This window comes from Rosa rugosa, chromosome 2 (genome assembly GCF_958449725.1).
Source record: "Rosa rugosa chromosome 2, drRosRugo1.1, whole genome shotgun sequence".
NCBI lineage: Eukaryota > Viridiplantae > Streptophyta > Magnoliopsida > Rosales > Rosaceae > Rosa > Rosa rugosa.
The window spans coordinates 13,847,549-13,860,609 of NC_084821.1; the positions used below are offsets into that span (position 1 = coordinate 13,847,549).

Sequence of the window (13,061 nt, forward strand, 5' to 3'; positions counted from 1 at the left end):
CGATGAACAAGAGAAGCAAAAATTATGAGTATTACTAGTTATCATCTTACTGAGATTCACGGTAATCCTAAGGAGTCGATTGGCAAACGGTATGGCTACTTGTGCCGCACTTCTCGTGATATTTTAACTGTTGCAGCAGATGATGAAGAGTTAACGAGATATGCACATGAATGTTTGGTTGAGATGCTCAAAGGCTTAGAGTTAATAAAGAAAAATCGCACTGAGAAAGAAGGGAGAAGTTCTAGTGATAGCAGCGAAGTGAATACTACTTTTGGTCAAAGTGAAGAGGTTGAGGGAATAGTTCAATCTAATGCTTATGAAACAACAATTGTCCGTGGAGTTAAAAGAAAAGCTACAATTGGCCGTCCACGTACCAGATTCAAAGACCCGACTGAAAAAAAAAAGAGTAAAGTACCAAAGAAAAGCACAAAAGCTCCCACAAGAAGGAAAATACCCATGCAGGTACAGTTCTAATCCTTCTATTACGAATAAGTGAGTTTACTTTATAACTTTGATGAATTACATCTATTTTGAAACCATTTGTAGGAATTTGAGAGCATTTTGGTCAGTTCAGAAACACACCAAAATAGTGAACGTGATGTTCAACTATCTGGTGTTTTGACTCAAGTAAGAACATCTTCATATTATAACGTTATAATTTTCATGTCTTATTGTATGTCATTTGTGAGCATCTTTATAGTATATCATAATAAGTTATGATTTGATTCTTTTATGTTCACTGAGGAATTTTAGCTCAATTATTTGATCTGCCAAAATGATTCTTTTATTCTTTTGTGAAGGTTGCAGAACACAAATATGTTATATTAAAGTCCTCCTTTTCTTTAGCTGAAAGGAGGAAACAAAAAACTATTGAGGTCCAGACTTACAGTCAGAGGGCTTTAATATAACATGCATCTGCTATGTCGCAAATGATGGATGGCTTAGTGCATTAATATATAGCAATATTTCCTTTAGGTTTATTACTGAGCATTACTTTTGGTTGTGTTTTTTCTTGAGCATTACTTTTCTTTGATAACTGTGTTTAGGAAGGTGAGATTGGAACTTGGGACCTCAGACGTGGGGTGAATGCTAAGTAAAGAGGATGAGATTTTGGATGACGACCCTGTTGAAGCTTATTTGCTTTTGGATACTGCTGAAGCTTATTTGTATATAGGGTCCTTTTTATAGTTCAAGTTATTTTGGAGAGACCGTGTATGAATGAATGTGCTTCAGTTTTGCTATCTGATTCTGGTGCAAAAGGTGTTCTGTGAAATGGAAAGTCTGTAAATTTAATAGAATTTGATTGGGATTTTACCCTTTTTCAAGATGATCAATTTACTCTTCAACTGGTTACTTTGTAACTAGCTAGTTTTTGTGCCTTCGGATGTACACCCTTTAACTAGCTAGTTTTTGTGCTTGTGATTTACATTGTAACTTGGAGAATTAGTGCTTACTCATTTCCTTTGCAACTCGGCTTTCAATCCTTTATGAACTTCTACTCTCTGTTTTTGCTGCAGAAGCAAATAATGAATACAATTGGCTATGCAGATTACTGCAACATTCTTACAAGATAACAACCAAAACCACAAACATTAAACAACCAAAACCACAAACATTAAACAACCAAAACCCCAAAGATAACAACCAAAATCCCAAAGATGTCAAAAATACATGCAAATCTCTAATAAATCTGAGAGCATTGATACACAAATTGCAAACCAAAATTGAACCATCACAGAAAAAACATTGAATTCTACACGCATTTGTTCTTCAATAGAGCAATCTACACCCCTTTACATTTTATCTTGCACACTCTCCGCCGCTTCCAATGAGCATGAATATTATCCAGCATGTTGTGTGTCAATCCATCTCTACCTACAAACAACAGTCAATTTTCGACTCTGGTAAAACTCGTAACTCTGCATTTGAACTACTCGTTCCAAAATCTCACAATTCCCAGAGTGGAAAGGAAAACAAGTATATACCCATATTGAGTTGCCTTCTGGTCTTAACACAGCTATTAACCAAGTCTTTGACTTCCTAATCGGTCAACGGCTCACCCAATATCTCCTCCCTGGACTTGACATACTTGGGACCCGACCCGGGTAAATACGGACCCGGCGACTGCACCGGCTTAACCCCTTTCTTATGCGGCGGCGGCGGCAGCTGGAACGAATCGAACTCCTTCAGTTTCTTCTTGCTCAGAGGCAATGGGGCCCGACCCGTCCACGGCATGCCCATCGTGGTTGGGCTGAACGGCGCATAGGGCGGCTCCCGGAGCTTAATGGGCTTCTGCTTCCGGGTCTCGGTGTAGCTGTACTTGAACTCAAACGGCGCGCCGCCGATGACGTAAGAGAGCCCGTTGTCACCGACGGAGATGTAAGAGGAGGAGCACGTAACGCTGCGGAGGAGGAGGAGCACGTAACGCTGCGGTGCTGACCTGGAGGAAAGCCCCAGCCACTGCTTGGTCGTCGAGCACCGTAGAGTTGGGGTTGAGGAGGGAAGGGAGGGAAGAGGGTTGAGCAGGTAGGGAAGAGCTGGATGGTGTGGGGGGGGGGGTAGATTTGGTTCCGATACGGTAAATGAAGGAGAAAAGAGATGTTTTGGGGGTTTCAACCAAATTTTTTTTTTTTTTTAATGGACAGCTGTCTTTTTTTTATTGGGTGTGGTCAGCCCACGCTGACCAGCCTTGGTCAGCTAAGTTCTTTCCTTATTTAGTTTGCTTTCTCAAACATCTCATTCAGGGTGTAAATAAGACAATCTTTTTTCCATGAAGTCTCGCCCTAACATGTAGCCTTTTTGAAACTTAAAGGTCAGGGTGGAATAGACTAAAACATAATGCTACCATTGAAGTTCCCTCATTAGCTAGGGGGAGATTGAAAACTAGGGCAAGACTTGCTCGTTATTCTACTAATTTTGACTCTTTGTGTGCCCTTTGCAGCTCGGGGATGAGGACATAAACCACCTTTTCTTCTCCTGCCCCTTTGCTGCAAATGTTTGGCGCTCTGCTGGTATTATCAATTCAGATTTCCAAACCTTTGAAGATTGGTTTCTTTCTTGGTTCAGGAAGGATTACCAAAAGTCTATTACTGAAAATCTTCTCCTTCTTTGTTGGAAAATTTGGGAGGCGAGGAATAATCTAATTTTCAGACATTCCTCCTCTCTTCCTAACATGGTGGTTCATGCTGCGGCCTCCATTGGTGAGAACTACAGAAGAAACAACCCTTGCCACTTCAAGGGTCCTGCTTCTATCCCTCAAGTTATCCGCTGGTTACCTCCTCTTGCTGGCTTCGCCAAGCTCAATTTCGATGGTTCTGTTGTCAACAATAAGAAAGCTTCTTCTGGTTTTGTTATTAGGGATCATGATGGTTCCCCCCTCTTTGCTGGTGCGAGAGCCATTGGTCATGCTTCTGTCCCCATTGCTGAAGGAAGTGCAGTCCGTGATGGTCTTTATCATGCCCTCCACCTCAACTGTCAAAAGCTTTATGTCGAAGGTGACTCCAAGTTAATTATAGACTCTATCAACAAGAAATGCGCTCCTCCTTGGCGTCTTCGTACTCTTGTGAAAGACATCCTGAGTCTGGCTAGCAATTTCGAAGCTATTTCCTTCTCCTATGTTCCCAGGGAAGCCAACTTCGTTGCTGATGCTGTTACAAATATGGGTCACAAGTCTTCTACTCCTATCACTTGGTCAAGAAAGCTGCCTTTCTCGGCTTTGTCCGCTTTTAATTCTGATCAGTTTAGTTCTGGTTGTAGTAGGGGTTTCAGGTTGTAATTTTCTTTTCCTCCTCAAAAAAAAAAAAAAGTTCCCTCATTCAAATTTTGGCCATCTACTGCAGCCAAGGTCCAGCCTACTCATGCCTAGCTTGTGCACACAGGTATTATAATAAATATCTAATGCAGGACCTTTGCATTTGATTGCAACTGGACAATAACACCAGTTCTTTATTTTTTGAAAGGGATTTTCCCCATGAATCTGAAGTGCAATAGAATAAATTTAATTGTTTCACCAATTATGAGTGAGGCCTTATTGAACATCCTGGCCTCTAGTATTCATCACCCAAAAGTAAATATAAAACTTCAAGTGGGTATCTAAATGAAAAGGAACCTTAATCCAGGACTCCAGGTTATCACTCTTTTTTGAATACAAATTCTTCTTTTCAATTTTATATGTGAGAGTAGAGAATCCAGGTCATCATACATTAGACTCTGAAATGGGTTCCTGAGTATGTTAGGAATTCAGAAAAAAGATTAAAAATAGTACTCCTTAATCCTTATGTAGCACTTGCTTGCTCAAAAACCAGTTTCAGCTCAAGAACCAGTCAACCAGCTCATATTTTCATCAAAATGCAACATTTTGTCTGATAGTTTTGTCTTAGTGCTTAATTCCATATGACCTGTTGATACCTTGTATGGATCACAATGAGTTTTTAATTGATAGGAGCATTTTAATGCGACGTTTTAATTGTTATTTCCTCATATTTACTTAGTTATTTCCTTAAATAAGTTTCTTTTTTAGGAAAGTTTCTATTTTTAGTAAGTTTAATGTAGTTTCTATTTTTAGGTGCACTGGAGCAAATGGAGAAGAAATGAGCTTAAAGGTACATGAGAAGCTAGGAAACGTTGGAGAGGGCTAAGACAAGGGTTGCAAAAATGAGCTGAAACGAAGAAATGAAGTTTTCCTGGTCCAGCCAGGAAATCCTGATTCAACCAGGAAATCCTATTCAGAAGAGGAAACTTTGTCAAAGCAAGACTCCTGAGTCATTTGGGAAAGCATTGTCGAAGAAATAAAGAAAAATGGTGAAATGTGAGGAGTTCTGATGGCACTAGGAGACCTTATGGCTTGAAGATGACACATGGAGGCCCAAGAATCTTCTAGATTAATGTGATTTCGGCAAAATGATGAAACCCAATCAATTTGGGTTGTTGGACGTAAAATTGGGTTGTTGGACGTAAAAAGAGGGATTTTTGGAAAATAAAATCCCTTATTGCCGTGAAAATCAAGAGAGGATCATAGAAGATGACGTTGGAGATATTTTTGGGGGATTAAATCTTGATTTTGGCGTGAAAAATGGATGGAAATCATGGAGTTAATGTCAAAAATCAAGAGGGGATCAAGGATAATGACGCCATGGAGAGATTTAAGGGAGAAAAGGTCCAAAATGCGTCCGGATACATTGTCTAGGTTCATGCCTAGATATTTGGCCGAAAATTGTGAATAAAATCAGATTAAATCTTGGGAAAATCAGCAATAATATATTTGGAAAGATTATGGACTTATTTTGGAAGCTTTTGATTGGCTGGATGACTCAACAGTGCTGACATGGCATTCTGTGATTGGTCGAAGCTGTGTGACATGACTAGATAATTCTTTGGGAAATTAAAAAGAAAATTCATGAAGCTTGGCCGTCCCCCTATATAAACCCCCCTATGCAACACCACAACACACGTCTCTCACTCAGAAAACAAACATCAGAAAAATTCTCTCCATTCTCTAGTCTTCAGAAGCTCTGCGTCTCAACCAAGGAGGAGAAGAAGTCATGCAATACATCAAGATTCAAGCCGCCATCCACCCTTGGGTCGTCCCTAGAAGGTTGCTTGCTTTCAAGGATCTTCAAGTTCTTCGTCTCAAGACTTTGTCATTCATCTTCCACGGTGTATTTCATACTTTCTTCTGTTTTCCTTTGTTTGATTCGTAGAGTTATGAATTCTAGTTAACATGACGTTGTGATTTCTTTATGTTGATTTATATGTTGCTTATGTGAGATTGCTTAATTGATTTCGGATTGTAGAAAACTTTTATATGTTTATATTCTTTGGTGGCCAACTTAGGATATATGCATGTAATTAGAGTTAGATTTAGGTAAACAATTCACCTAATAGTTTTGTGAACCTATTTCATAAGTAGTAAAGGCTTTGGACAAAAGTCGAAATCAATTAAGGAGGATTGCAAATAGATGAACTTTTTCATACTAGGTTGTGCACTTTGGTTGACATCCTTTCTTTGTTCTTCATGCGTTGAATGTGTTCTTGAGTAGCTAGCTTTCTAGACTATGATTGCATGTTCAATAGGTTTAATTTATGTGCTTTCACTTAGATTAAATATTGAAGGAAAGTAAAAAATGGGAAATCGTTTGCTTACTAACGTTTTACATGGTCAACTTCTTTCTCATGACATAGAAGATCAACTATAGGATTTGTGATTGGATTTCATTCATATGGATGTGGTTTTGATCTTTATTCCTTGCGTTCCACCCTTGTATATATGTTTTTACGTTTTCTTTATTTTATTTATTTTAACTTTTGATTTTATAATTCTTAAACCCCCCTTTTATTTCGTTATTTGTATATATTTTTTTTGTAAATTACTTTATACTTTTATTAATTCTTTATTTATTTTTGCAATTACATGTGTACCCTCAATCCCCGGTTAGAACGATCTCTACTTATTTTATACTAACAACTACATGCAGGGTTAAATTGCGCGCTACTTTTAGCGTGTCATTAATTGATAGTACTATCAACCTCCAATTGTTGTTGAAGTATACACTTTGCAATCTCAAAGTAAGCATAGCTTCAAAAGGGTCTCTCTAGCAGTTTCAAGTTTGTGAAGGCCGGGCATCCCTAAAACTAATGCGTCCGTATGGAGAGGCAACAGTGCAGCAAAGCTCAACCTGCATAACTGAGACCAAGCACTTCAATTCTTCTTCACGGATGGTATTCGAGAAGTGTGACAACTCAGGGCCTCGTACTTGTGCAATGTTATGGGGAAAAGCTAATTGCACCCATTGAATAACGTTAGCTTCTCCTATGAAACTTTCATCAGTTGGACATTTGCCAGTAAACAGCTCTAACAGCAATCAGCATTACTCCGAAACTGTATGCATCTCCAGCTGTGGATGGTTTTTGTCCAAAACCGTATTCTGCATTGTACATAGTTCATTCTGAGGTCAACAAATTAGGAAGCAATCATGTTATTATAGATGCTACTATTCACACTCACAGAAAGTCATTCTAAACTCCGAGTTCATGATGTTTTGAAAACACTCGACACAAGAAATTGCAAGATGATTTTCTGACTGTACAAATAACACTTTCCTTATTGTTAAATGAGCTCATAATGTACTTAAAATAAAAGGGGACGATTACCTGGGGGATATATACCCGGGTATATATCCTATGGAATCCTTGAGGATATTTGTGGAGTCAAGAGAATGTTGAGTGCCTGATCCCTCTATCAGCAACTGAGCCAGCCCAAATCTCTAACCTCTGCAATCATGTCTTTGTCCAACAGAATGTTGCTTGGCTTCAAATCACAGTGAGCCACTGGAACTTCACAATCATTATGCAGGTAATCCAATCCACAAGCAACATCAATTGCCACATTCAATCTCTCCAAAATGCTGAACCCGGCTCCATCGCCATTTTTCCTCTTGCCCTTAATCCAATCTTCCAAGCTCCCATTACTTAAATACTCATAAACCAAAGCCAGAAACTCCATGTTCTTTGTGTCCAAGATCGAGCAGGATGTGATCAGTTTGACAAGATTTCGGTGCCTCAAACTCCTTAATGCGTTCCACTCTGCGAAGACTCTTCCAAGACCCTGCCGTTTTTATATTGAGCACCTAGCCTTGACTGCAACTTCAATTCCTTGGTCTTTAAGAAATCCTTTATATACAGAACCAAAGCTCCCCTTTCCAACCAAATTTTCCGGGTTGAAATTCCCTGTTGAGCCACGGAGCTCTTCACACGATACCATTTGATGCTGCCCTGTGACTACTAAGTCATCACAAGTTTCTGTAATTTTTGCCCTGCAGCCTTTTCTTTTCTTAGCATAGACCAAACAGCCCACTATAACAGGGAATAGTATTATTCTTCACACATGCAAATTTGAGGCAAATTTTTGGGTTGCCTTCTAGATGAACATTAGTGAAATTTTTAACAAATACGCCACCATTAGGAATCACTCCTTCTAAGTGGTTAAACGATAGGTTCAAGTATTGAAGGGCGTGTAGGTTTTGAAGATTTTTAGAAATGGAGCCAGAAAGCTGGTTTGAGGAGAAGTCTACAAACTCGAGGCCTCTAGCATTTGGAATATGATCCGAGAATATATTTCTAGGAATGAACAATCTCTCCAAGCTTTTACACTTTCCTATTGACCCCGGGATATCTCCAGAAAAAGCATTGTCAGAGAGGTCTATGGTGACTAGACTTTCTGGGACCCAATTTCTGCAGGCAAAGGTCCACTTAGAAAGTTTTTTGACAGATTGAGAATGGTGCTCAAACTAGGGAGGTTGAGAATTTCACTGGAAATGGTTCCGTTGAGCAAATTGTTTGACAAGTCCATGGCAAGCAGATTCCGGAAGTTTGAAAAAGAAGAAGGTATTTGGCAAACAAAGTGATTCCCGATAAATCAATGTTGTTCAACCTTGCCCATGGAGTTTGGAATTTGGCAGACATTTCATTTCCTGCTAAACCAAGCATTTGTAGATTTTACAATTGGCCTATTTCAGTGGGAATTTCACCAGATATTGAATTGTGACTTATATTAAGTAAGGTCAAGCTAGTGAGATAACCAACTGAGGTGGGAATGTTACCATAAATTCGATTCCCTCCCATGTACAATTTTGAGAGAACCTTGGAGAGATTGCCTAGTGATTCTGGAATGACTCCCTCCAACTCATTGTCGTCCATGGTAACAAACTGCAGACGAGCGCAGTTTGTTAGAGAAGTAAGATGACTGAGACCAGTGTTGTCATAACTAACGATCCGATTAAAGCCAATGGTGTACATTTCAAGGAATGGCAAATTTTCTAGCCCTGGTGGAACTGTTCCTTCCAGAAAATTGTTTGACATTCGAATTGATTGGATCCTGGTGATATTGTGCAAAGATACTGGATTTTTCCCTGTCATTATGTTAAAAACAGTTCCCGTAGGATAAGAGGTTTGGAAGTGTTTCACCAATGTCTTTAAGAATCCCACCCCTATGATGGTTTGAAGCAACAGTAAACAGAACCAAGGAAGTGATGTTGTATAAGGAGGGGGCAACAGTCCTAGTGACCTTATTCATCCTTGTTTTACTTTGCACTTTAGAGTTTCAATTTCACTCCCAAAGTAACTTAGTATCGCATGTTCAGTACTGTTTATCTAGTCAGTGGTGTTCAAGTGTGGTCCCACAACTTTAGATTTGATATCAAGAAACTAGATTAAATAATTACATTCTAAATGTTTTAAGTTTAGCATTTCATATTATGCATGAGTCATGACTATAAGTTTCCATGTCATAATGTGACCAAGTAAACAACATTGATGATAAATGAGGTAATTTTAGTATATGACTACATGCCTGAAGTCCATCTTTAAGAGTAAGTGCAGCGGTTTGCACTTGACCGGGCATGGACTTAGAAATGATGATGTGTTGCCCAGTTGAAGCTATTTTCAGCTTCCACCGGCCAAAGCTTCCCCAACCAAGAGTTGGCTTTGCATGACCAAGGGCAAATAAAAGGGCAAGGCCATGACTTTTTTCTTGCCCATAGTCATGGAGCTGCCAGCACTGCAGGACAGGAGAGGACATGAGAACGTGGGTGAACAACATAAATGGAGAGGACATTCCTCTTATAATAAGAGCACACACCCTATATTAAAAATAGTAAATTGCATAAATCTCCATTATTATCATTTATTTACATCAAATATATTCTAATTAAATTTTTTTTTTTTTTTTTAAATTAGTATGAACAGTGAAAAATAAGTGAACAGCAAAAACGAGCAGTTAAAATACTAAAGGAATAGTTAAAATTGATGAACAGTGAAAAGTAACACAATGTTGACCAGGCAAGAAAAAAACGGGTGCAAACCTATGTCCAGTGGCAGTGAATAGTAATTTGATTGGTCGAATTCTTGACTTCTCGACTTTGCCTTTTCTTGACTACGGGTGCACTTGCTCTAATGGTAAATCAGAATGCCCAAAAGTTGAAAATAGCTTGGAGCTTTTGCATTATTGAAAATATTTAAGGGGACATGCTTGTACTTATTTATTATTATTATTAGTAAAAACGTCAATAAACAACTGATAAGTAAAATAACAAGTTCATGACTTGTTAATAATTTTTATTTTGTTGATTACTTAATATTACTAATGTTTGTAGACCAGATACAATTAAGTTTGAAAAATATCACTTAACCAAAAATACTTGCATAGCGGCAGAGAGCTTTTTGTTATGTGATTGACTCCTTCTGCAAATTCGCACTAGTTCTGCGGCGCACGATGTCGAGCGGGCCTCCGGGCTTTGCCGGCTTCTTTGTGCTGCTGCCGGAAGGGTGATCTAAGGGCAGGCTCCAGGGTGGCGGTTTTGTTGGATGGCGTGCTCGAAGTTTTGACAGATTTTGCCTCAGCGGCTGTCTGGGGTGGCATCTTTGTGTTTATGGCGATGCGGTGCGGCATCTCTGTTTTGCGTGGTTGGCTGCTGTGAATCTGGGGTCGGTGACGACAATGGTGGCTCTAGGTGAACTACATCGGTCTGGTTTCTGCATAATCTCAAGGCGTGGCGTCTCGGGTTTGCTAAGTTTTCAAGCGTCTGGGGTTCACGGTGGTCGGAATTGTTGTGACGGGGCTTTGGGTAGCAGCGGTGCCAGACGGGATGGTGAGGGGCGGCGGCACTTGCAGAGGATGACGACTTGGGCCGGTTTGCCATGGCTTGGGTGATGCTGTCCTTGGGTTGTTCTCTTTTGGGCGTGATTAAATTGGGTCTGGTTGCTTTAGGCTTGCATTATGTTAGTAGCTTAGTTTATTTCCAATAATTCCTTAAGTTCTTTTTAGGGACTAATACACTTTTTGTGCTTCTAGCGGATATTTTGGAGTAGTACCGAAATAAGATTCATGCTATTTCAAATGTATTTAATGTCAAATGAGTGCTCAAATTTCTACGTACCACTGTGGGTACTAATACAACTTCTTGCCTACCCCTAATTGGTAGTAGGAGGGTATATAATGATCATTCTGGCTTGTAATCAATATAGTGGCTTTTTGCCTTGATTAAAAAAAAAAAAAAAAAAATTGTTTGTAGACCAGATGATATTAAGTTAATACTTAACAATTTTTTTCCCGAATACTTAATAGTAAAGCCCCGCAAATCTTATCACTTGGGCATACATGCATGCATGGTTCACATACATCGTCGACATGCTCGGAGGAAGGTAAGTTCATGGTTTGAGGTAAGTAATGCTTTAACAAGTGCTTTATACCTTGCATGTAATTAATTACTCAAAACAAAATATATATATAAAAAATATCTAATATCTGTTCTCTGGAAATATCTAGAAATTTTTTTTAAAAAATTTTTATATAGACACGCCTGTAAGTCCCAGGCCTGAAAGATCAAGACCAACAACTCTCTGACCCTGGCCTTGTTTGGTGCGGTCCAATTGCTGCATGGGGATGAATTCTGGTCCCAGCCGAAAGATGGAGGGAAACTGAGCAAGGCCTCCTTGAAAGAGATCAAGGCCTCCTTATCGGCGGAAATGCTTGGAATTATGGCCGATTCTATGCTTATAAATATATATGCCTAAAACAAGAACTAGGGTGAACGTTTGAGGAAGCAGCATAATATGGCGGTGGGAATCCATATCCGTATCTTGGTGTGGATTAAGAAAGCTTATCCACTGAAACTTATAAACGGGGGAAGAGAATGACACATTGGTTGTCTAGTCAAGTGGGAGTGTTTATTTGTTGACTATTCTGAACTGGGGTTTCATTTAGTTAATGCCATTGCCATCAGGCAGTAGTGATCAAAACCCTCTTCCAAGTACCTTGAAACAGTCAAACAGAGTTGGCAAATGTCTATGTGTGGTTGATAGGTAGCAATGATTTTATTCTTCGATGTTGATAAGGGGTTTTAATTTTGTAATGGAAGTAATTGATCTCCTAACTTAGAATAATTTCGGCTAATTTGAACACAACTCCTCATTCTGTCTGTATTCACTTTAAGGAGTTTATACTGTAATAAGCCTTTATATTGAATCATCAAGAATTAATGAATAACAAGATGTGCTTGTAGTTGTGTAGACTGTAGACATAACTGATTTGATGCTAGGGCATCAAATTGGAATATCAACTAGCCAAGTGGGTTGTTGCTGACTATGGTCAACTGAAATATCATTTATGATCAACCAACCTAGCTAGATTCACGAACGTCAATCATCTGATGAATCTATAGATATTCTTGTGCGTTAATGCATGAATCTATAATTGTTTCTATTCTCTAATGTTTAATTACAAAATCCATCTTGTTACTTTGCATGGACAAGTACTCATTCCGTCAGTCATTACAATCAGTACTGTACTGCTTAGCTAGCTAGTAGTATCACCAGCCTCCATTAGTTGTTGAAGTTTACACTTGGCACTCTCAAAGTTTTGTGAGCAATTGTAGCAGTTCAAGTTTGTGAAGCTAAAGTAATGATCATTACATCAGTCATTCCTCGAGCTAATGCGTCCATCAATCAGGAGAAGCTAAAGTGCAGGCCTGAGATCGGGCAATTCATTTCTTCTTTAGGGATGGTATTCGACCCTTCGTTGTGCCCTTGTACGTGCTCATAGTGTAACAACTCAGAGTCTAGTACTTGTGCAATGTTGTGTTGGAAAACCTCATGCTATTGGACTTCACTCATACAAATTTTGGCCATCTACTGCAGCCAAGTCCTGCCTATTCATGCCTAGCTTGTGCACATATACATAATATACTAAATATCTAAAGCAGGGCCTTTGTATTTGGTTGGAATTGGACAAGAATGGCAGTTCTTTATTTTCTTGAAAGGGATGTTCCCCTTGAGTCTGAGGTGCACTAGATTAATTGTTTCACCAGTTAGGAGTGAGACCTTCCCTTATGAACATCCTGGCCTCTATTATTCATCACCCAAAACCTCAAGTGGGTATCTAATTATTGCAGAGTTTCCATGGTATCTAAAGGAAATTAAAAGAATTCAAATATCCAGATTATATCACACTTTTTTTTTTTGTTTAAATAAGAATTCATCTTTCACTTTATTCGTGGGAGTAGAGAATT

General features: G+C 39.0%; 1 pseudogene; it reads right to left on the reverse strand.

Moving 5' to 3' along the window:
- Nucleotides 1–5,737: 5,737 nt before the first annotated feature.
- LOC133732202 (probable LRR receptor-like serine/threonine-protein kinase At3g47570) lies at nucleotides 5,738–9,070 on the reverse strand (annotated as a pseudogene).
- Between the last annotated feature and the right edge of the window lie 3,991 nt (nucleotides 9,071–13,061).